Here is a 24,021-nt window from a genome sequence, read left to right on the forward strand (position 1 = left end):
ACAGGCTCAAAGGGGAAAACTCTCCTTCCAGAGTTCACAAGGGACATTCAATGCTATGACTGGTCCAGTTGGAAAATGAGGCTGGGGAAAGGGTGGATGACCAGAAAATGGCACCCCCAATGGTGAGACTCTGTAGACAGAGACCCATGGCCAAAGAGGCACTGAGAGGCACTGTTTGGTCCTTGTGAGAAGCCTCAGTGGGGTGGCTTTTATCCCCATACTCCCTCATGCTCTCATAGGGCTGGGTTATGAATCTGAATTATTTAAGTGTAGACAGTAGGGAACAAGAAAGGAGGAAGAACATCATGGACAAAATCAGGAGTGTGATTTTTGATAGATAAACTGTTTCCTGTTTTTGCTGGGATTAGTTATGCCAAAAGTGGAAACTCAGCTTCCTGAAAGAAAAGAGATACCTCCCATTTCAACACAAGAAATAGGAGAAATATTTATACCATGGCCTAGTAAGGCTGAAAAAAAATCTTCAGGTGCATAAAAAATATCTTAAGTTCTAGAGAAACTATTATAGTTACTTAGGGTTTAACTTCTTTCTCAAACTATAAAATGAAAGAGACCAGTTCACCCTTAGATATTTCATAGGAATGAATAAAATCAGTGAAGAGATAAATTCACTGGAAGAAAACACACTCTAGTGAATTCACCAGAAATTTGTCATCCTCGATCTACTATTTTCAAGTGTTTTTTCTGGGGGCAAGTTTCAAGTTGTAAGGTTGTCTTTACAACAGCATTACTGAGAGGCACTTCCTACCATAACACCACTCCAGAAAACACTCGGAAGAAGCACCATCCTTTAAGACCCACGTTTCTGTGTCCCAATTTCTATGGACTTATTCAAATTTACAATTTCAAATGTTTAGCATCAGTCAGTAAGTCACACACTCCACAGAACAAGAGGCTCTTAGAACACAATTATTATCTTATTCCCATTGGCTGGTATCATTCACAACCACCTCTCAAAGGAGAAAAGCAGATGGAGGCTTCCCACATGCAACCCTTTATGGCTCCAGTCTGGTGCAATTTAGGAGTGAGGTTTAGAAGGAATTAGAAAGCGCATTAATAGAGACATTCATTGTAATTTGAAACATGAATTTGCTGTTCAAAAGGCTAAACTGGAGTGCTTAAAGCTAAGTGCTTAAAACTACCCCAGAATCCTAAAGTAATGTACCATAATTACAATTACATTCCTTCAATAATAGATTTAAAAAGTTAACACTTTCTTGTGTTTGGCTGGAATCACTCAGTCATCCACTGTAGTTGTGAGGTCTCTTTCTTGGAAATCAACATCTTCATTTGGTTTCCACATGAATAATTCTTGGAAGCTACAAAGTCTTTGAAGGGTATTTATTTTTGTCTTGAGGGCTGGTGGCCTCGAAGTTCACATGAACCTCACAGATGCAAACTATCTCAGCATGATTCATCTGTGCCTATAGCGTTCTCACCAAAGGGAGGTCCCTGCCTGTGTGGGGTTTCTGTATTTATACTGCTTGTGTGTTTATTTGTAGTTAAAATTGTTTTCACAAGTCAAATAAATTCAAAGATGACCTACAATGCACATGCATGAGAAATTAAGCCAAAACTCAGATTCTTGACTGAGTCACTGTTTGTTTTATCTTGGTGATGGGACATGTGCTTCACCTGAACTTCAAACTTCTTATCTTTCTGCCTCCATAATTGCAATCATCCCACTCTCTACACTGGCTACGTTTTATTTAAACCTTCAAATTGTGGAGGAAAAAAAAGAAGCATCTAACCCAAGAGAGGTGTCACCTAGACAGGAATTATCTGACAGCTAAGAGAATTTCTTTTCTCCATGAAATGCTGTGGTGGTTACGCCAATTCCCAGAATGACTAAAGAAAAATAACTTTTCCTATAAAAGATGAGAAAATGACCAAATGACGTAGACTAGCTCTGAAGGGTAAGCACGGAGTCCCAGGTTGAAGACTACATTCTAACCACACACCAGTCATACTCTGCTCTAGGAAAAACCTTAAGTACTTGTGACCTTCTGTCCCTAACTTAGATGTTGTTTACTTTCAGTTTATGTATAGTGCAAACACCAGGGCCTACATGATTTTCAAGTCAAAAAAGATAAGGACTAATCCAGAAAGGAGAAGGAATTCTGTTTCATGCAGACTCATTGACAGCAGCAAGAGATAACAAACCCACAACACAGGAAGCTTTAGAAAAAAACTAAATAAAAAACCGTAATCTCAAAGAAGACTACAGCCAACAATAAATATTAATACTATAAAGTAAGGTCCTAAGGACACCACAGTTTTGGAGGAACAAGGGATTGGAAGTTCATATCCATTATTTGGAAGCATTAAGAAATGTTTAGATTATTTTCCATTACTCTGTGTTTGAGGAGGAAGGGGAAAATCTGTTTTAAACCTGTATGCAGAGTGTAATTTCCCTAGGGGGAAAGTGAGATTATGTATGAAAAAAGGCTGGAAAGATGTACCCGTAATTGGTAACAGTGGTTGGGGAGGGGAGGAGATTACAGGCAATTTTTCCTTTTTGCCTGTTTGTATTTTCTACAAGAAACATGACATATATCTACAGCAAAAACCGCGTAACACATCCTTGAATTTTCCTGCTAAAATTGGTCTATGTGTTTTACTAAGGTAGAGATCTCCACCACAAAACACCAGGCAGACACAGGCCTGTTCAGTGCTTACCATTGCCCCAGCCTTACAGCCCCTCATTTCCCCATAAAAAAGGGCTGGAGAAGGGTACTGAGAATCTCTATACAAGGTACCCACTTATAGGAGCATTTTGCGAGAGTTTAGGGAGTCCACACAGTGGAGCAGGCTGGCTTAGTGGAATAAATAGGCTGCGGTGAGAGTCATTCTAGGCCACAGCACTCATGGGCATGATCCGCCTTCATTTTACCCATGGGGAATGACACAGCAAGGAGCTGGAAGGCTTAGACATGAAGACTGACCTCTGCAGACTGGTGCGAGGGAAATGGACGTGGCTCCCAGCAGCGGCTCTTCCCACTCTCAGGACCTATTGTCTGTGGCCTGAGACCAGAGACCCACAGCCAGGCAGAAGGTCTCCCAGCACAGGCCCAGTTAGCGCCCCGTCTGCAGTTCCTCTCTTGGTAGCATCACCCTGCTATATGCCAACAACTTGGGAGTCACTGTTTTAGAGAATCTGCCAAGCCCCAAGTTTGCCTTCGGGTTAACCCCTAACTATGTGTGGCCCATCTTAGGAGTTCCTTAGCGAGGTTTCTGTCTTGCACAGGTAGTCAGGTGAGTGTGCACAAAGCTCTGTGATCAGACCCTGTGGTGACCACACCTGATGTGTGCTTGTCCAGAGGGGGCTCACTGCCATGGAGTCTGCAGCAGTGCCTGGCCAGATGAGCATCAGAGGCCTCAGCAAAGGCCTTCCTGACCTTCCCCTGGGAACTCCGGATAGCCAAGGAGCAGCACCGTGCTCAGAAAGCCACAGAGCAGGACAGGAAACTTCACAAGCTCACCTTCTTCCAAGGCTTGGATTTTCATTCAATTGCAGACTCTGTTGGAGGCTCAGAAGAGGCATGGTAGATGCACCTGACAGCAGTAACTTACCCATACCCCGAGAATAAGCCTCATAGCAGACACACCTGACAGCAGTTATCTCAAGAAATGAGGGTTGCCACGTGGAGGGTGCTAGGGGGAGGATGCTAAGTGAAGATGCTATACAAACTGCATCCTTTTTTTTTTTGAGATGGAGTCTGGCTCTGTCACCCAGGCTGGAGTGCAGTGGCCAGATCTCAGCTCACTGCAACCTCCGCCTCCCGGGTTCACGCCATTCTCCTGCCTCAGCCTCCCAAGTAGCTGGGACTACAGGTGCCCACCACCACGCCAGGCTAATTTTTTGCATTTTCAGTAGAGACGGGGTTTCACCGTGTTAGCCAGAATGGTCTCGATCTCCTGACCTCGTGATCCACCCGCCTCGGCCTCCCAAAGTGCTGGGATTACAAGCGTGAGCCACTGCACCCAGCCTCAAACTGTGTCCTTTTTACAAGCAGGTGCAGTTCTGTCCAGACTGCCACCCCTGGGCCGTTCCTGTGTGTAAGTTCCCCATAATAAAATCTTGTGTCTTGCTTGTTGGCTTTGGGCCTCTTCTTCAGCTTCTTGAACCTGGTGCCATCCCTACTGAAATTAATAGGGATCTAGCATGGCAAAGGAACATGTGATGAAACACGCTCAAAACAGGGGCCATATCGGTTAAGAACTAAAGAACACCACATTGAGGACCAAGAAGGGAGGGGCTGGCAGAGAAACCTGGAGGAGGCTGAAATGCCTTTGGACCTGAAGAACTCTGCATGATTCAATCCTTCCTCTAATTGAAGGGAAAGAAACTTTTTTTTTTTTTCAAAGCACCTGCCAAGTAGCAGGTACTGTGTCTACGTTCTCTTCAACAACCCAAGGAGGCAGATATTACTCTCACTTTGCAAGAAGGGTTTCTAAGTGATGGTCTTGAAGTCCCCAAGCAGGGACTGGGAAGCAGATTTACCTGGTTCCCAATATGTGCTGCCGCCCAGATCAACCAAATGGTCTTTTCAGGTCTGTGAGTCCATCCAAGGTCATCTCCTGCCTGCCCACATTGGGATGTTTGGGTGGAATCAGGCAGTCCAGGGTTGAGTGCTGGCCTTCCCACTTGTCCCCTGCAACCCTGGACTGGCTGTTAGGCCTCTCCAAGCCTCGGCTTCCTCCCCTCTATAAACCACAGCCGTCTACCACACACCATGCCATGAAGATCATCAGCCAGCACCTGTCAGGGCTGAGCACCAAATCCAGATAGGGTAAATGTGCACGAGTGGGAATGGGCATCAGGAGCAGTGGTCCTGACTTCAGATCACCTGCTTTGCATGCAGCAGTGGTTTTTCAGCTGTGAGACTAATTGTTCACAACTTGACAAAGCAGGTCCAAGTACAACACAAATTGCTACAACCTCTCACCAGTCCTCAGCTCATTGCTTCCTCAGCTCTTCCTCACTTGGTGGGTAATTAGAACACTTGTCAAATACAGAAAGTTGAAATCACTAATGTGACTCTCAAACTTATTGCAGATCATTAAACATTTACTAGAGGTGCATAATGCAGAGATATGGTAAATGACATTTCTTCACAGAAATTGTTGAGCTTAGAAATCTTCAATCATTTCATTTTAGGGGTGAAGCAACCAAAATCTTGAGAGGCTGGTGGTTTGGCCAGATCTAAACCCGAGGGGTTTGTTAATCCATTTGCTGTGCTTGCTACCACTCATGGTGGACTATTAATTCTCACCTCCACTCCTGGTTGCTTTTGAACATGTGGGGTGAGCTTGGAGAGAGCCAACGTCCTAAGATAGAGGAACACTCCCGATGCATTTTGCCCCCTCCAGTGAAGGTCAGGGTGCTTCTCAGTCCTGGATTCCTGCCTTGATCCAGCTGCTGCCTTTTCTTTGTCTGCACTGGTTTCTGCTTCATGCTGGGGGGACCATCCTTTAGCTCCTCTCCTTTGTCAGATCCAATAATACTAAAAATGTTGAACTCTGGTGAATTTCCGTCCAGACAATTGCCAGGGACAAAAATAGTGAAATGAGAACAAATGGGAGTGACCCAGAAGACAGACTGCACCCAGAGAGACCACAGACTCTGGAGCCAGGATGTGGAGGCACCGTCTAGGGACACCAACGTCCCCTGGCTTATGTCCTACATTGCCGGGAGGGAGAAATGTGCGCTGGAAATCTAGGTATGCCCTAAATTAGCGAGTGGAGATCATGGCTGCAAACGCTAGACAGAGCCAAACCACCAGGCTGAAGCAAATCTGTCTCAAATGTTGGGTAACAGCTACACTGAATAAAAACATTCTGTGCATATGGAAGGCTCAGCCTCCAAAGGAGCTTGACATTTTTAACTATAAAAAGGTCTCAAATTAAATCCATGTGACCTTGAGTGTAACAGGAACCCCAGTAACACCACACTTTTACCAATCAAATGAGAACTTCCAAGACCTTTCTTCCTCTCCCCTTCTGTTTTTCTTCTTTCAGCATTTACTCCTCGAGCACCTCCTGCCTTGTGCCAGGCACTGTGCTAGGCACTGGGATCAGATGGGGAAGCAGAAAGGGCAGTTTCTGCTGCACAGAACTCACAATACAGGGAGGACCGTGATCCATCTGTGAAGGTGGGAGATGCCTCAGGGAGGTCCCGCAGGGGACAGCGAGACTGAGGCTGAAAGGACTGGCACGGGGAGGTCATGGAGAAGGATGGAGGGAGAGCAGTTCAGGTAGAAGCAACTGCGTGTGTGAAGGCCGCATGGTGGCAGATGCTCAGCCTGTGTGAGCAGCTAGACAAAGCCATGCGTGCCGCTCAGTGAGGAAAACGACAGGCTCAGGGGAGGCTCGAGGGATGGGCTGGGGCCAGTCAGAAGGACTCTGCAGGTCATCAAAAAAGTTCAGATGAGCTCAACAGTCATCTCTGAAGGGCTTTGAGAGGAGGGCTTATCTTTTACAAAGGTTATCCCTGTTGTGTGTGGAAACTGGACTGGTACAGGACAGAGCTGAGAGGGAACCAGAGCTTGTTGCTGAAGTTCAGTGAGGTGTGTGACAGTACCTGAACAGCAGCAGTGAATGGCGAAAAAGAGAAATGATGCCCACCAGATGTCATCTGGAATCAGAACTGATGTGTGAGGATGGACTGGGAGCCGGGCACAATGGGGTGGAGGCCATGCTTGCTAGGTGCCTGTATGTGCTGGGCATTAGGAGAGTGTTTCCTAAAAGAAGCCATCTCTGTCATTTATATGCCAGGTCCCTGTGCACCTACTGTTAATGGTGTCCTCCCTCGACTGACTGTACCTACTTGTCTTCAAAGAATATGGAAAAGCCTACAATGGTATCAACACTGTCATGGTTTTTTCAAACAACAATACTATATATAATCAATTTTTGAAGTGCCTAAGCAGAGTTGAGCCTCCTTCTAGAAGAGCTTTGAGAGAATACAAAGCTAAGATTTTATTCCTACCATAAATGAGCTCTGGCCTATTAGGGAAGAGAGAGGGACACCCAGTTATACTACAGTGTGAAAAGTGAAGCAAAAGGAATAGAGGGGAGACCCTTGGGCCCCTGGCACACAGAGAGGCATCAGTGAACAGGTGTCTGCCTGGGATGGGATGGAGGAGTCAGGAAAAACCTCAAGGAAGAAGTGATGCTGAAGCTGAAGCTTCTAGAAGACATCCCAGGGCTGTTCTTGACAGAGAAGGAGGGAAGCGTGTTATCAAGGCAAGGGGCAGGAACAACTTAGTTCTGGGAGATGTGAGTACCTGGTCTGGCATTGCCAGAGCTCAGGGTGTGAGGATAAGAAGTGACAGGTGAAGGTAGAAAGAGGGTAGAATCTGGACTTCAGTCTGAAGATATGTCACTGAAGGGCTTTCAACAGGGAAGTGGTGTGGCCACCCCACATTGTAGTAATCTTGGGGACTGCCAGATGGGTGCCAATGCAGTGGCCAGCCCTTGTTAAGGGGCCCAGGTGAGGTTCCTATATGGAGTCTAAAAAAGATGCAGCTGGTGATTAACAGGGATTGATGACAGAAGCGGTGGGGAGGGGGAATGCAGGTCAGGGTAAATTATCCTAGGTTTTTGGTTTAAGTTTAGGCACTTAGTGGCCTAAGAACACAGGAGAGAGGGCTCTATTGGGGAAAAGAAAACTATGCTAGTTCTGGGCATCTTAAGTATGAGATTTGCAGGACATCTTATTTATCCATACTTTACCTTTACCCTTAATTAAAAGGGTGATTACATAAACACACACAAAGTAAAATAAAAATATATGTGGAAGATAAAACTAGAAAGATCAGAGGAAGGTAGGCATTAAGTTAATACAAAGAACATGTACTGTAAGGCCCTTGTGCTTATTAGAAGCGGGTCACAGATGCTTCCGAACAGGCTACACAGACACAAACCAGGATTGGTTTACACAACTCAGGGCCCAAAACGAATTTTAAAAAGCCACAGAAACAAACAAAAAAAAATTACCCTGCTCTCAGTCCCCAGTCTTTTCCTAAATTGCATACGAGAGAAACGTCCTCTGTGGTCCTGAAAAGAGAGGAGGCTGTGTGATAGAATGAGCAAGCTCTTCAGCACGGTCCTTCAGTGAATGCCACAGCACATTTCACACAGCTGTTTCTCACAACCTTCTCCAACGGAGGCACGTGGCCTAAGCAAGCCATTCAGGAAACCATTGAGAAGGGCCACAAGTGTGAGCTTCAGGCTTCATCCAGGGATAGATTTGAGAATTTCTAGAAGGGTGCGAGGAATAGAAATCCTCCCTAAATACTGTTCCTCTCAACAGAATCTTTCAGAAATACCAAAAGGCAGCAAGTTCAAGTTCATGGCCACCCTGCCCAATAAATACCTGAAAAGCAGTTACTCCACCAGCCAGGCAATAGGCTTGCTAAGTTGGTTAGAGTTGTGGGGGAAGCAGAATGATCAAGTGTGAGGGAAGTTCAAGTTCAGCCCTGCCACGTGCCTCATGGAAAGCCCCTGATGCTCTGCAGAAAGGTGGGAGGCTGACAAGAGGGGAGAGATGACTGGAGGAAGGGAGGTCATGGGGCCTGGTGTGTGGGAGGGAAGTGCGGCTTGGGCTTCTGTACTTGGGCAACATTGGGATGTAAGTGGATGCTGAAGGTGCGTAAGATGGCTCAGGTGGGATGTGGAGAAGCTGGCTGAAGACAAACCCTGGGGCAGCCTGCATGTCAGTGGCAGGTGTGAAGAGGTTCCACCAGTGAAGGGGAGGACGGGGGAGAGGAAATCCTGGAAGCTGAGCAGAGAGATTGTTTCAAGAAGAGTTGGTGTGTACTTATAGTAGCTGCCTTTAACCCCTCTGTAAGTGGGTGTTTTTGATAGGGTAATATTAGCTGCTATAACAGATAATCCTAAATATCTCATGGCTTCATACAGTGTGTGTTCATTTCGCACATGAAATACAAGGTCTGATTGGCTTGGGCGTAGTCGCAGGGGTATTCTGCCGGCTTCAGCATGCACTTCCAAAGCCATCCTGGTTTGTCAACTTCTGGTCTGGAGAATAGTGAGGATGGTGTGTATGGCAGTCTCCTAGGATTCGTGTAATATGAGTCACAACAAAGTTGGCAGTTTAAAACAATAGAAAATAACTTCTCTCACAGTTCTGGAGTCTGAAAGCCTGAAATCAAAATTGTAGGGCCATGCTCCTTCTGAAGGCTCTGCAGACTCCTTCCTGGCCTCTTCTCAGCTCCTGGTGATTCCAGGAAAACCTTGGTGTTCCTTAACTTGTGTCTTCTTAACCCCAGTCTCTACCTCCATTTCCTCCATTTTCACTGGTCATCTTCCCTGTGTCTGTCTACACATGCCCTTAAGTCCAGTCGCTGGATTTAGGGTCTGCCCTCCTCCAGTTTGGCCTCATCTTAATGATAACTACAAAGGTCCCATTTCCAAGTGAGGTCCCTTTCACAGGTGCTGGGGGTTAGGACTTCAACATAACTTTTTCCTGGAACATAACAGTTCAAGACAACAGTATGTACGAGGTTTTCGAGGGTCATGTATCACTCTGCCCACACCCCCGTGGTTGAAACTGAGCCATGTAGCTATGCCTACAACACACTGAAGGCTGAGGAAGGTTGTTCCCCGTGCCCAGGAGAAAGGAAAAGGTAGCAGGAGGGCAGCTAGTCAGCTCCACCATACCGCAGGGCAGGGAGTGGGGGGAGCACACTGGGACAGAATCAAGGCTGTCACAAGGGGGAAATGCAGCCAGGGAATGCATGCTCTGAGGGACGATCCTGGATGTGAAGAGAACCAAGTTAAGAGGAAGACACGCCTGTAATCCTAGCACTTTGGGAGACCGAGGCGGGCGGATCACGAGGTCAGGAGTTCAAGACCAATCTGGCCAACATAGTGAAACCCTGTCTCTACTAAAAATACAAAAAATTAGCCAGGCTTGGTGGCGGGCGCCTGTAATCCCCGCAACTCAGGAGGCCGAGGCAGGAGAATCACTTGAACCTGGGAGGCGGAGGTTGCAGTGAGCCAAGATTAGGCCATTGCACTCTAGACTGGGCAACAGAGCGAGACTGTCTCGAAGGAAAAAAAAAAAAGGAGGAAGACGCAGGGGTAAGGGGAAGCTTTTTGTGCAAAATGAGAGAACTTTGAGTATGTTTGCAGGCAGGTAAGAAGCCGGGGGAAGGGAGCAAATCCAGATATGTGGGGTCAGAGAGGACGGGTGGAGACTTTTTAGAGGGGGTGGAACAAAGAACACTGGTGGAAGAAATCAGCACATCCCTGAAGCTAAGTATGGACAGGCACAAATCCTGTGAAATACCAAATGATAAAAGACAAGACAGCTGCGGTTTGCCTGGCTTTTTAAGCCCTTTACCTGATTTCTTCTAGGCCTAACCTGAGACATGTTTGTTTTGCACAGCTTATTGTATATATTCAGTCACCTATACTACACACATTATACACAGATACGTTAGGAACGTCTCTCTTCCAAGCACATTCCCAATGTGCTAATCCTGAAAGCGCTTGCAGAAATGTTGGGTCAACCAGAAGACTGCTTGCTGGCAATGTACTAAAACAGTAATGAATACTTCAGCATCATGTAATTATGTATCTGCTGCAGAAAGAACAGGGGGCTAGTCTAGCTCTTCCTGGTGTGGTACCACTAGCCCTGAGAGGCTCTGATCCACAAACCTGCACCACTTGGGGTAAGGAAGTTGTCTGCGGAGTCCACCCTTAAAAGGGTAAAGCAGAATACTGCTTTACCCTTTTAAGTGGCAGAATCCTGATGGCTGTGACATGTATAGGTGGCCTGTGTGTGAGCAACTGGTCCTCACGCAGAGGGAGAAAGGGCACAATTGCCCAATCACCAACAAAACCAGCCTCGTGGCCTGAACAAAATTAGCCTGTTTGAGAGCCTGCTCATAAGCTAAATAATTAAGTATCCATTCCAGAAAACAATACGAAGATTGGTTTGTTGGTCTTCTGACATTCATTCAATGTCCTCTATGGGCAAAGGCAACTTGTGAAAAGCATGGCATTGAAAGTACCATACTGAACAGCTGTTTTTAACAGCTCCATGGGAAACCCTGGGGGACTGTTGATGAGTGTAAACCAAAAAGTATCCAAGACACGTCTCAATTGATTTAAAAGTTCATTTTGCCAACGTTAAGGAATGCCTGGGAGAGAAAAACATGGAATCACAGAAACAGTCTGCGGTCAGTGCCTTTCTCCAAAGATGAATTAGAGGGCTTCAACATTTAAAGGGGAAAAGTGGGCTGGAGGGGAAAGAGGGAGGGTATGGTAACCCACATGTTACAAGGGAAAAGCAACAGGTAGGGAAATAGTCAATTATCTGTTCATCTGGGGCTCAGTAAATTAGTACTTTCCATAAGATAAGGAGAACCCAGAGTAGCTACCAGTGGAGATATTTAACCTTTTATCTGCAGCTATTTGCTTAGGAACAAAAGGAAAGGCAGTTTCTTGCATGACTCAACTTTCAGCTTTTTTTTTTTTCCTTTTTGGCTTAATAAATTGGGGACCCTAGTTTTTATTTTTTTTTCCACCTGGGGATAATATTACTAATGATAATTATTGTGGTTATTGGTACAGTAATAAAACACTTTTTGAGCATTTATTATATGCCAGAAACTTGTGCTTAACATTTTATACACTTTAAATCATTTAATCCTTCTACTAACCTTATCACAGATAAGGCCTCTTATTATCCCCATTTCCCCATTTTACTGATAAGGAAGGCACAGAAAGGTTGGGTATTTTGTTCAAGGTCCCACAGCGCTATGATAAGTCACAGAAGCCAGGACCCGAATCCAGCTTATGTTTCTCCAGAATCTGCGCCACTAATCAGTATGTAACCTGCTCTACATCACAAGTGTTCCTATCTGTTTTACATACTGGGCCTCTGTTGTAAGGTGTCATTTAAATAAAGGGTCTGGAAAGTATATAATACAGCTTTTTTAAAAAAATTTTTTTAGATGATCTATTAACATTGAGAAATTGGTGCAGTCCATTTGGAAGGACCATGTGTCCTTGAAATGCTGGTGGCAATGATGACCTGCCAGTTCTGAATCACAAAGAACATGACAAGGGTGTGGTGGGGGAACAACTATACAAAAACTTTGACACAGAAAAGCAGCAAAACAGGAGCGAAAAGTGAGCAAAGAGATGAATCAGTGTAAAAATGGATTGCATGAATCCGATTTTTGCAGGCAGGCCTGGTGGCCCACAGTAGGGAAAGAGTTCCCACTCTGTGATTTCAAAAGCCTCTTTATTATTGCCTGGGATACCACTGGAAAAGAAAAGCAAGGGTCCAGGAGCCGGGTGGGGGGAAGCACAGGCCAGCACAGAGGGTCAGGGCAGGCTCCAGGCCCAGCAATGCAGCTCTAGGCTTCTTGTGCAGCTGAGTTCCCTGGGAAGCAGTGACCTTGACTTCACGGCTAAGTCTTGCAAGAAAAAGAAAAAGAAAAAAAACAAAACAAAACAGAACAACAACAACAACAAAAACCCTGCACAACTGTGTTTTTCGGATGCCTGAGAGCCGGGAGGCTTTTTTAAAGGCTTTGTTGAAAAAGGACTTTTTCTGTGTTACTTAGAGACAACCATTGCTTGCCAAAACACTAGGTAAAAAAAAAAAATCGCAAAATTCAAGAGCTGGAGGGAATATTACAGGCTGCCCAGTGTGTCCCAAAGCAACTAAATTATCATTATAAACTTTGTGGAGACACAGACACACACACACACACACACACACACACACACACACACACACACACACACACACACGGGCCTTTGGAGTGTGCTGACTTGAATTCAGCATATTGTCCACATCTAATCTAGAAAGAATACAGTTCTAGGGTCCAGAGCTAATATCTGGCAGCAATATTGGCTAAGATGAATTCTATTACACAGTGGAGTCCTAAAGCAGCTCAGGAACGTTATCAGAAGAGTTCACAACACACGCTTTTACATCAGCCCAAAAGTTCATGTAGCCCTTTCATATGCAAGCCATCTACACTGTAATGCAAATTATATTTTACCGTGCATCATGTATTTATTATAAACTTAAATATATTTACTATCTGCAGTAGTAGCAGCAGCAGGAATAATATATTGATAATCACTGTTGATAACTAGCATTTATTAGGTGCTTTCCATAAGGCAGGCAAATACTTGTATAAACATTTCAAATGCACTCAATTCGCACATAAAGTTTAATGCTTTTGCATGAATTATGTTTTACTTATTTTGCCACCATTCCTCCCCATACCCCATTACAATGTGAGTTCCATAATGGCAGAGGTTCAGGGGTTTTTGTCTTCATTATTAACTAAGCCTTCAGTTCCCAGAACACAGGAGGCATGCAAATATTTTCTGAGTAGAATTAATTCATTTAATCCTCACAATGACTGTAAGGGATAGGGATTGTTAGAATTCCTAACTTACAGATGGGGTAACTGGGGCACAGAATGGTTAAGTAACTGGCTGGAGGTTGCACAGTAAGTGACAGAATTAGGATTCAATCCTGGGCCATCTGACTCCAAACCCTGTACTTTTGGCGAATCCATAGCATTTCTATTTTAATAATGACAATAGCTAACATGTACCAAGTGCTTCCTGTGTGCCAGGTACCACACTGAATGCCTTCTGTGCACCCTCTCATTAATATAACAGTTCTACAAAGGAGGCTATTATTATTTTATTCACACATTTTAGAAGGATCCTCTACCTCGACCAAAGTCATTCTGTTAAGTTGTGTGGCTAGAATTCAAACTCAGGCCCGCGTGAGTTCCAAGCACATGCTCATAACCATTGCCCCGTTCTGTGTCCTGAGCCATCCTTCACGGAGAGAGATACTGTGCACTCTAGCTATGGGTCTCCCTTCGCTACTCTTTAAAAATTTTATTTTAGATTTGTATCTAATTTAAAAATGTTCATACTATTTTTTTTCATAACCCATATAAAGTTTGGGTTACTAAAAAGGACTATCATTAAGTGAAAGAGCAGCACCGCTAGTCTGAGGGGTGAAGGTGAACTGAACCAGGGCCAGCAAAACCGTATCGGGCCATGACAGGAGGAAGTGGTGCCAGTGGCAACTCCAGATCTGTGATGCACTAAAACCCTTAGGAAGGGATTCTGGAAAACCACTTTCCTTTGGGAAGGTACCAGAGGGATGACTCAAAGGGAACCTGCAGGGCTAGGGAGGGTTAGAGACAGGAAACTGATCCCAGTCAGGTTGGTTGGCTCTGCCAGCTGACAGGCAGGCAGTAGTAGTGGGAGGTGCCAAGGGTGGGCAGTATTTAAAACAAAGTCATAGGCTGGGCACGGTGGCTCACGCCTGTAATCCTAGCACTTTGGGAGGCGGAGGTGGGTGAATCACGAGGTCAAGAGATCGAGACCATCCTGGCCAACACGATGAAACCTTGTCTCTACCAAAAATACAAAAATTAGCTGGGCATGGTGGCGCGTGCTTGTAGTTCCAGCTACTCGGGAGGCTGAGGCAGGAGAATCACTTGAACCAGGGAGTTGGAGGTTGCAGTGAGCCGAGATGGTGCCACTGCACCCTGGGCTGGTGACAGAGGGAGACTCTGTCTCAAAAAAACAAAACAAAACAAAACACAAAGGCATGAAGCCTGGGTGCTGAGGCTTACGCCTGTAATCCCAGCACTTTGGAAGGCCGAGGTGGGAGGATTGCTTGAATCCAGCAGCTCAAGAGCAGCCTAAGTGACATAGGGAGACCCATCTCTGTAAAAAATAAAAATAAATTAGCCAGGTGTGGTGGCACATGCCTGTGATCCCAACTACTTGGGAGGCTGAGGTGGAAGGATCACTTGAACTTGGGAGGTCAAGGCTGCAGTGAGCCATGATCATGCCAGTGCACTCCAGCCTGGGTGACAGACTCAAACCCTGTCTCTAAAAAATAAAATAAAAGGATGAAAGAATCCACTTCTCACATTGAAGGGCAGGATGTAATACCAAGGGAAAGGTGGTGGTCACCACTCAGGCCCACACACAGCCACTAAACCATGAGCTGTTAGTTCAACTCATTTCTTGATGGGTTGGGCTTTGAAAAGTGATAGAAGCAATCTTAACACCCAAGTGGCAGACACTGTCTGCAGCCTGCTGACTGGGACCTCTGAGAGCCAGAAGAACTCAAAGGTCAATGCCGTACAGTTCTTCTGAAGCTACAGAGAAGAACATCAGGAGCAGGGTGGGGACTTCCTGGGAAGCTGAGATCTGAGGAAACTGCTGAAGCACAGCTCTCAGGGGGAACCAAGTCTCAATGGAGCTGGCAACTGAAAATTTTCTTTATGCTTTAGGTTTGGAGCATCTTATCTGTCTTCTGCCATCTATGCCTAACCTAACAAGATTGAAGGGAAGAAAATGGAGGAGTCAGGAAGCTGAGCTGACCAGGTCAGTCTTTGGCTGGATACTAATTGAGTGGTTCCCAAATTTCAGAGCTAGAAAACACCATTGAAATCAATTAGTAAGATCTTGTTAACCTCATCTGTTCTTTAAAGCAGGAAACCAGCTCAGCAGGGGAAGTGGGTTTCTAACTGTTATGCAGTTTGCTACAGGACAAGATTGTGATTTATCTCTGGACTCCCAACCCAGTGTTTTTTCCATTGCTGTCTCAATGGGGCAGCTAAGAGCAAAGACACACACCTGTACTCTGGAAAAACTTTCTTTCTTTCTTTCTTTCTCTCTCTCTCTCTCTTTCATTTTATTTTTTTGGAGGTATTTTTGTCAGGCAGGAGTGCAGTGGCATGATCAAGGCTCACTGCAGCCTCAACCTCCTGGGCTCAAACGATCCTTCCACCTTAGCCTCCCGAGTAGCTGGGACTACGTGTGTGTGCCACCACATCTGGCTAGTTTCTAAATTTTTTGTAGACATGGGATTTCATCATATTGCCCAGGCTGGTTTCAAACTCCTGAACTCAAATTACTCTCCTGCTTCAGCCTCCCAAAGTGGTGGGAGTATGGGTGTAAGCCACCATGTCCGGCCAGGAAACATTTGTTTTTATAGTTATACTCCTTTTTTCCCCAATAATGGTTGAAAGTTTTGACCAAGGAGAAAATACATTCTTAGTAATCCCCCAAGATAGCAGAGGCTCAGCAAACTGTTCATGGATAAAGAGTAGGGCCAGAGTATGATTTGATCTTAGAAAGAACTGATGTTGCTACCAGATACCAAGCGAAATCTCGGAAAGGGAGGAGATGGGTCCTCCAAAAACAGGCGATGACCAAGGTTCTGGTACGAGTCCTGCCGCTGGCTATCTCTGGGAACTTGAGACAGACTATTTCTGTGAGCTTCACTTTCCATCAGTAAAAAACGGAATCTGGACTAGATGAGTGGTTCCCACAGTGGCCCCAAGCTCAAGGATTCTGATTCAGTAAGCCTGAGAATAGGGGCCCTGCAATTTTTATTATTATTTTTTTAAAATCCCACAGGTGAATACATGAATGTCTGCCCTGGACTGATAGAGGGATGGGAGGATGGACAGATATATTTGATGAAAATTGCAAATTGCAGGATCTAGGTAGTAGGTATACAAGAATGACTCAACTATTATATACGTTGGCAAAAGTCCCCCAGGTGATTCTGATGTACAGACCAGTCTGGCATCCTCTGGACCAGATGCCAGCCTCAGACTGAGTTCAGGGGGCTTCACTGTCCCTCAGGGCAGCCCCAGGTGCCACCTTGGGAAAAGGGAGCTGGTGTGAACCTCAGCCTTGTTCTAGAGTTTAGTCTGGGCAGCTCCACCTTACTTGTTTATACACAGGAGAATTTGTGTAAGATTCTACTGGAAAGTGTACCAACAATGGACCCACTGCTTAACGTATATAAACCACTTTACAAGTTGGTTGTTAAGGCCTTACATAGATCCAACTGTTTATGAATTTAATTACTTAAGGTTTGGTGTGCAAGATGGAATGAAGGCTTTAAAAATGAATATTATATATAAATATGTGTGCATGTGCACACACACACACACCCACCCCCTCTTGGTTATTATAAGAGTCAAGCAAGAGAGGAGAGTTCAAGCTCAGACCTCACGGCCATTGCCATGGTCACTGCAGCACTAGCTGCCACTGAGCATGCCTGGGCCCTGTTTGCACCTCTTTTGCCTCACCCACCACCCCCTCTTTCTTTGGTCCATTTCTGTCTGGTCCTCAACTATAAAAGGTACATTCCTGGTTCAAGGCTGTATTAGTCTGTTCTCATTCTGCTAAAAGGACATAGCCAAGACTGGGTAATTTATAAAGAATAAGAGGTTTAATTGACTCACAGTTCCACACAGCTGGGGAGGCTTCACAATCATGGCAGAAGGTGAAGGAGGCGCAAAGGCACGTCTTACATGATGGCAGGCAAGAGAACATGTGAAGGAAACTGCCCTTTATAAAACCATCAGACCTCACGAGACTTACTCACTATCACGAGAACAGCATGGGAAAAATACTCCCCCATGATTCAGTTACCTCTCACCTGGTCCCCTCCCATGACACGTGGGATTACGTTATAGGAACTACAATTCAAGATGAGATTTGGGTGAGGACACAGCCAAATCATATCAAAGGCCTTGGCTGTTTCATTTGCCAGAACATCTTGACTCACCTCCTTCAGACCTTACTCTAAGACTCTCTCCCCCATGACACTTTCTGTTGCTACCACATCTGAAACTGCCACCCACCCCTGACTACTAAGTCCCTTCCCTTGTCCTGTGTTTCTCTTTAGAAATTATTACCAATAGCATACTCAACATTTTACTTATGTGCCTTGCTTATTATCTGTCTTTCCAGACTGGTTTGCAAGCTCCTTGAAGGCAGGGTTGTTTTTGTTCATGGCTGTGTTCCTAGTGCATTTGACAGTGCCTGGCATGAGACATATTTGGTGACAGAATGAAGGGCTGAACCACGCCCCCTGCATGGCAATCTAGAAGAGTAGGAACCAGTCCCTTCCACAAATGGGAAAGCAAGGTATTTTCTAGAGGGATGAGGGCCAGCTTTTCCAAACCCTAGTGCCTGGGATCATTCTATTTCACCACTCTACCTCATACGACCCCGGCTCACTTCTGAGGGCTGACATGTTTCTCCCTCCCTTCCTGTACTAACAGCTAAACCATATTTGGGCCTGGAGAGTTTATTACCCTGCTTAAACAAGACAGGACAGAGTTGAAGGTGAAATGCCCATATTGTTCAGTTAACTCCTTGAAGCAAACAAATCATTTGATAACTGTACACCACACACCAGTAAGGACTGCTCAGTGAACATCAACATCCCATCAGGAAACAAGACCTTCATAAACCATTGTCTGTTGATGGTGGCTCAATGCGGGTTATATTTCACAAAAACGAGTATGATCCCGTCCAACATGTATATCACAAAATGACCCCAAGTGCCATACATTGAAGCACTATTCACAACCACAATGACACTGTGAAATAAGAAAGCAAAGGGCTTAGCCTGTAGAATCCTGCTGCAATGGATTCTGACCTGTGAGGCAATTCTGTTGATGCAGTGTACCAGCATTGCTATTTCTGCAGCCAAAGAACACGATTACAAATGTGTGCCTTTAACCCAAGGCAGCCCTGACTCAGTAAAGCCCAGAGCTTCATGTGTCTCCTGAAACACCTGCCTTGTCTGTCACACTGCTTTGTATATGGATGCCTGACTACCTGCCTACCTGGGCTGACTACAAGTACAAGAGGACAGAGACCTTGTCTGCCTACTTCACGGTGGCTTCCCCAGCACAGTGCCCAGCAGATGCCTGGCTCGTGGAAGGCATATAAATATTTGTTGAATCCTGCTCCTACCATGACATTTTACTCTGCTTACCCTTTATCTTCTAACTATGTAATACATGCACGATGAACTGTAAAAGTTTATCATATGCAAACTGAGGATGGATTGAGGTGTATATATAAGTAATCCATTCATAATAGTTATTTCAAATCTTATATTAAGGATGACATCAATGGGAGGAAATGAACTCAAAAAACATACCGAAGAACTGCAGTTTGAGAGCAGATAAGAAACTAAACTATTAAACTGAACTGGTATATCATTTAAAAATCTTTACAATGTAACTATGACAATTTAAAAATAACCGCCAAAGAACAGAAGTTTTTAAAACATCAGTATAGTCACACCCTACCTGATTAATGTAATCTTTCTCCTTTAGCAATGAAATAATCCTTGCTTTCTATGATGAACTTTCCAAAGACAAATATTTGGTATGCTGTTTACCTGTAGGCTTTTTCATTATTTAAATGTGTTCTTCTCCAAGATGAAAGTGGATCTTGGTGAGTCAGCTCTTTCTTCACTATCTTTGATAGCTAAAGCTGAACTTACTGCATCTCTCCTAAAACTAACAGTGACAACATTCAGGTAACAAAAGAGGTAATTGGTCTTTGGGCTTAAAAATGATAGTGATATCCAAGTTGTAACTTCATCAGAACAAAAGGGAAAATGTATCAAAAACTGAATAAAGACACTATTACTAATTGAACCTAGTAAGAATTCCCTTTTCAATGCCACTGGTGGCCAAAACTGCTAACTGTCCACCAAAATCAATTCCCTTGGGCCTGGGTACATGACTTAGACTACATTTCCCAGCAGCCTTATTTGCTTCTCAGTAAAGCCGCATAACTGGATTCTAGCCAATGGAATGCACCCAGAAATGCTGTGTGTCTCTAACAGGCCTTGCCCCTAACCCCCTTCCTTGAGTGCTCCTCCACACTCTGTCCCCTTCTGTCTCACTGGATGGAGATGCCTCAAGAGCTCTTGGAAGCCAAGAGTTAAAAATGTCAGAGCCTCCTTCAGCCTAGGTCCACGAGTGCCTGCAAGGGACAAAGGCACTGCTTCATTAAACTCTTTTTGTTTTTTTTTTTTTGAGACGGAGTCTTGCTCAGTTGCCCCAGGCTGGAGTGCAGTGGCATGATCTCAACTCACTGCAAGCTCCGCCTCCCGGGCTCACACCATTCTCCTGCCTCAGCCTCCCGAATAGCTGGGACTACAGGTGCCCCCCACCATGCCCGGCTTTTTTTTTTTTTTTTTTTTTTTTGTATTTTTTGTAGAGACGGGGTTTCACCATGTTAGCCAGGATGGTCTCGATCTCCCGACCTCATGAGCCACCCGCCTCGGCCTCCCAAAGTGCTGCTTCATTAAACTCTTAAAAGAAAGAGGCAAAAATGAAAATAGTCATGTTATTTCTTTAAGATCCTCAAAGTCACAGAAACATAATGCTTTGCTGGGTGTGATGGTTCATGCCTATAATCCTAGCACTTTGGGAGGCGAGGCAAGAGGACGGCTTGAGCACAGGTCCAGCATAGTGAGACCCCATCTCTGCAAAAAATAAAAATTAGCCTGGCATGGTGGCATGCACCTGTAATCCTAGCTACTCAGGAGGCTGACATGGGAGGATGGCTTAAGTTAAGGAGTTTGAGGCTGCAGTGAGCTATGATCATGCTACTGCAATCTAGCCTGGGTGACAGAGTAAGACCCTGTCTCGAAAGGAAAGGAAAGAAAAGAAAAGAAAGGAAGAATGGGAAGGAAAGGAAGGAAGAAAGAAAAAGAAAGAAAGACATAATATTTCTTTCTGTTTGTTGTTTTTTGGGTTTTTTTTGAGACGAGGTCTTGCTCTGCACCAGGCTGGAGTGCAGTGGCACAATCTCTGCTCACTGCAACTTCTGCTTCCCAAGTTTAAGCAATTCTCCTGCCTCAGCCTTCTGAGTAGCTGGGATTACAGGCCCACACCACCATGCCTGGCTAATTTTTGTATTTTTTTTTTTTTTTTTTTAGTAGAGATGGGGTTTCAGCATGTTGGCCCAGCTAGTCTCGAACTCCTGACCTTGTGATCTGCCCGCCTCGGCCTCCCAAGGTGCTGGGATTACAGGCGTGAGCCACTGCACAGGGCCTCAAACATAATATTTCATGGGCACCTTGAAAAACTTAGCACAACATCCTTGCTAAGTGGAATGCAGTTGATGTACAACTATTTTTATTAAGAAGAACCCACTACTTCCTTCAGCAGCTTATTGCATCTATAAACAGTTCTCCTGATCAGTATGATAACAGTAATAGTAGCTAACGATGACTGAGCAGTTGACATACACCTGGCTCTGTGCTAAGGGCCTTCCAGGCATCTGCTCATCTAATCCTCACCTGAGGAGTGAGTACTATCATTATCTCCGTTTACAGTTGACAACACTCAGTACAGAAAACATGAGATTAGCCCAAGGTCACACATACTAGTGGCAGAGCCAGGATTCAGCTCAGGCCATCTGAGTCCAAATTCCCTGCTCTTAACCACCATCCTGCCTGCCTGTGGCTGTCACTTCTATCCCAGACTCCTGGACAGCTAACCTTACCACCTTACCCCATATTTCACAAATACCTGATCTTTTACATTAACAAAAGTTATCTTTTCATGTGGCTAAAAAACTGTAGCTCTTTTGAATTTTCCTCATCTTTTCAAACAGTTCCAATCTCTTCACCACTCCAGTCTCTCTTTTGAAGGTTCCTGTTCATCTATACACATGCTGAATTATGTCACCTAGAAAGGGACTTCATAGGTAAAATGACATTAATAATAGTACTTCCCCAAATGGGTTGATGTTAGGATTACTGAGGTTATTTATGTAAAATTCATGTAAAGCCCTAGACACTAGTAACAGTACTTACTACGGACAAAGTAAGCCAGCCAGTAAGAAACATTAGCTATTATTTACCTTGTATCTCAAATACTGCAGCCTATGATTAGATTAGGTTCTGGTGTCTGTAGCACACTACTGACCAGATTAAATTTACTGTCTACTTAAATACATTAAAAAAAAAAAAGTGAGCCATTGATAAGCTGTCTCCCCTATCCTGCTAGTTTTCTTTTTTTTTTTTTGGTGACAGGGTCTCACTCTGTCACCCAGGCTGGAATGCATTGGTGCAATCATGGCACACTGCAGCCCAACCTCCCAAGCTCAAGTGATCCTCCTGCCTCAGCCTCCTGCGTAGCTGGGACCACAGGCGTGTGCCAATGTGCCCAACTAATTGAAACACATTTTTAAAAATAGAGACAAGGTCTCACTTTGTTGCACGGGTTGGTCTTTAAGTCCTGGGCTCAAACGATCTCCCACCATAGCCTCCTAAAGTGCTGGGATTACAGACGTGAGCAACCGTACCCCGGTGCCAGGCTGGTTTTTGTCTTTTCAACAGGTGTGATACTTTACCTTTACTGTGGTTAAGCTTCACCTGGTATTTACCCACTTTCCCAGGCACTAAAGGACTTTTTGAGTCTTGCTAGTTCATTTTACTTGGTTTCATATCACCTACAAATTAGATGATTAGGTCCTGGAAATCTATACAGTTGTGGGCTTGAGTGGGCAAACATAGGGCCTTGGGTTCTCTACTAGGAAGTTCCCTCCTGACATTGATCCGCTGTTCTACCCTAGCTCAGCAGCCAGGCATAGAAAAGGTGACTATCTTGATCACAATAATCTCATGCCAGCATTTCTAAGTGCACATATTCTAATTCTGCGAACTTCATGAGACTTCCTAGCTCAGCCTTTCAGTGGGCTAAGAGAAACGGGACGTGTTTAAAGGCATAGCTTGGTTGGAATGGGGAACTGCAACAACTACACTTTCCCAGGGGCCCAACAATGAAAAGTCCGCACGGGGGCATGTCTGACCCATTCCAGACAAGGGAATGGAGGGCCGGTATAGGGTGGGATGCTTCACAGCTACTCAGGCTTCAGAACGACCCAGCAGGAAGAGGAGGCTGACATGTGGAGCTGGATAGTGTTAGAAATTCTCACCCCAATTCCACTCTTCAGAGGAACAGGGCCTCAGTTCTAGAATGTCAGGCTGTCAGAAAGGAATCTGCAGCCAGCCGGCCCAGGCACAGGCAGCTCCCCGCCGCCGCCGCCGCCCCCCCTCCCCCCTCCCCCCCCCCCCCCCCCCCGCCGCCGCCGCCCCCCTCCCCCCACCCCCGCCCGCCACTGCATGTAGCAGGCTGCAGCGTGGAAGGGGAAACACGGGTTCCCGGAGCTTGCCCTGCATGTGGTGTCTGGCTGCAGCAGGACTTGCTGAGACTGCCTTATAGTGCGCCTGCAGTAGAATGCTTTGACCCTCAGGCCAGGAACAGCTAAAATATTTCACTCCTTCCTAGCTCTCTCAGATGCCCACGGGTAGACTTTAGAGTGGTGATTCTTAAACTGGAGCATACATCGGAGTCACCTGTAGGACTTGCTAAACACAGACTGCTGGGTCCACCCACGGCGTTTCAGTGAGCAGTGATCTGCTCTCCTAACAAGTTCCCAGGTGATGCTGCCGCCAGTCTGGGGATCACACTTTGAAGACCACTAATTCAGAGCAAGAGGTGTCAGGAAGAGCTTCAAAAATCCCCGAGAGAGGAAGTTCAGAGAGAGAAGGGCCTCTTGGGTGCCCTCTGTGTGGACAGCAAGTGGCCTGATGGGAAAAGTAGAGACTGTCTCAAGCCATTACTTGGTTTCTCTGCCTGTATTTGTGATCATTTGGTAGCATTATTTTCTTTCTGCTCATCCCTTCTACAGGTTGTGGGTATAGCTAAGGGATTACATGAAATACACACTAAAAAGATGGGGAGGGGGCTCTGCAGATAAAAGGGAGAAGCAGCAATTCACCTTTCACAATGGAGAAGAGTTGTTGATTTTGGTTTTTCTCTGTTATTTTTCAAATACATGTCAAAGAAAGTGAGAAGAATAGTGTATTTAATATAGTTAATGGCTTAAGGTCAAATATATTTCCAAACTCAGAGGAAGGCTAATATCAGAGCAGGAGCTCACTGGCATGTATGGATAGATGAACCACTTTTTAGCAAAAAAGAGCTTCAGAAAGGATTTGTACTGGCTGTTGGTGAAATCCATGGACATAAGAAGAAATGAATAGTTCTTTGCATGCCCTTGGCTTGGAGGCAGTTACCTAATATTTCATTAAGGAAGAAACCTGGAGAGAAGATGCCA

The 24,021-nt window shown here is 45.2% G+C and overlaps 1 protein-coding gene across 1 annotated transcript in view; it reads right to left on the reverse strand.

Moving 5' to 3' along the window:
• The window catches only part of PPM1H (protein phosphatase, Mg2+/Mn2+ dependent 1H), a 288,777-nt gene that overhangs the window by 113,539 nt on the left and 151,217 nt on the right, over positions 1–24,021 (reverse strand). The gene's annotated exons all lie outside the window — the stretch shown is intronic.

The sequence above is a fragment of the Theropithecus gelada genome, chromosome 11 (assembly GCF_003255815.1).
Source record: "Theropithecus gelada isolate Dixy chromosome 11, Tgel_1.0, whole genome shotgun sequence".
In the NCBI taxonomy this organism is placed as follows: domain Eukaryota; kingdom Metazoa; phylum Chordata; class Mammalia; order Primates; family Cercopithecidae; genus Theropithecus; species Theropithecus gelada.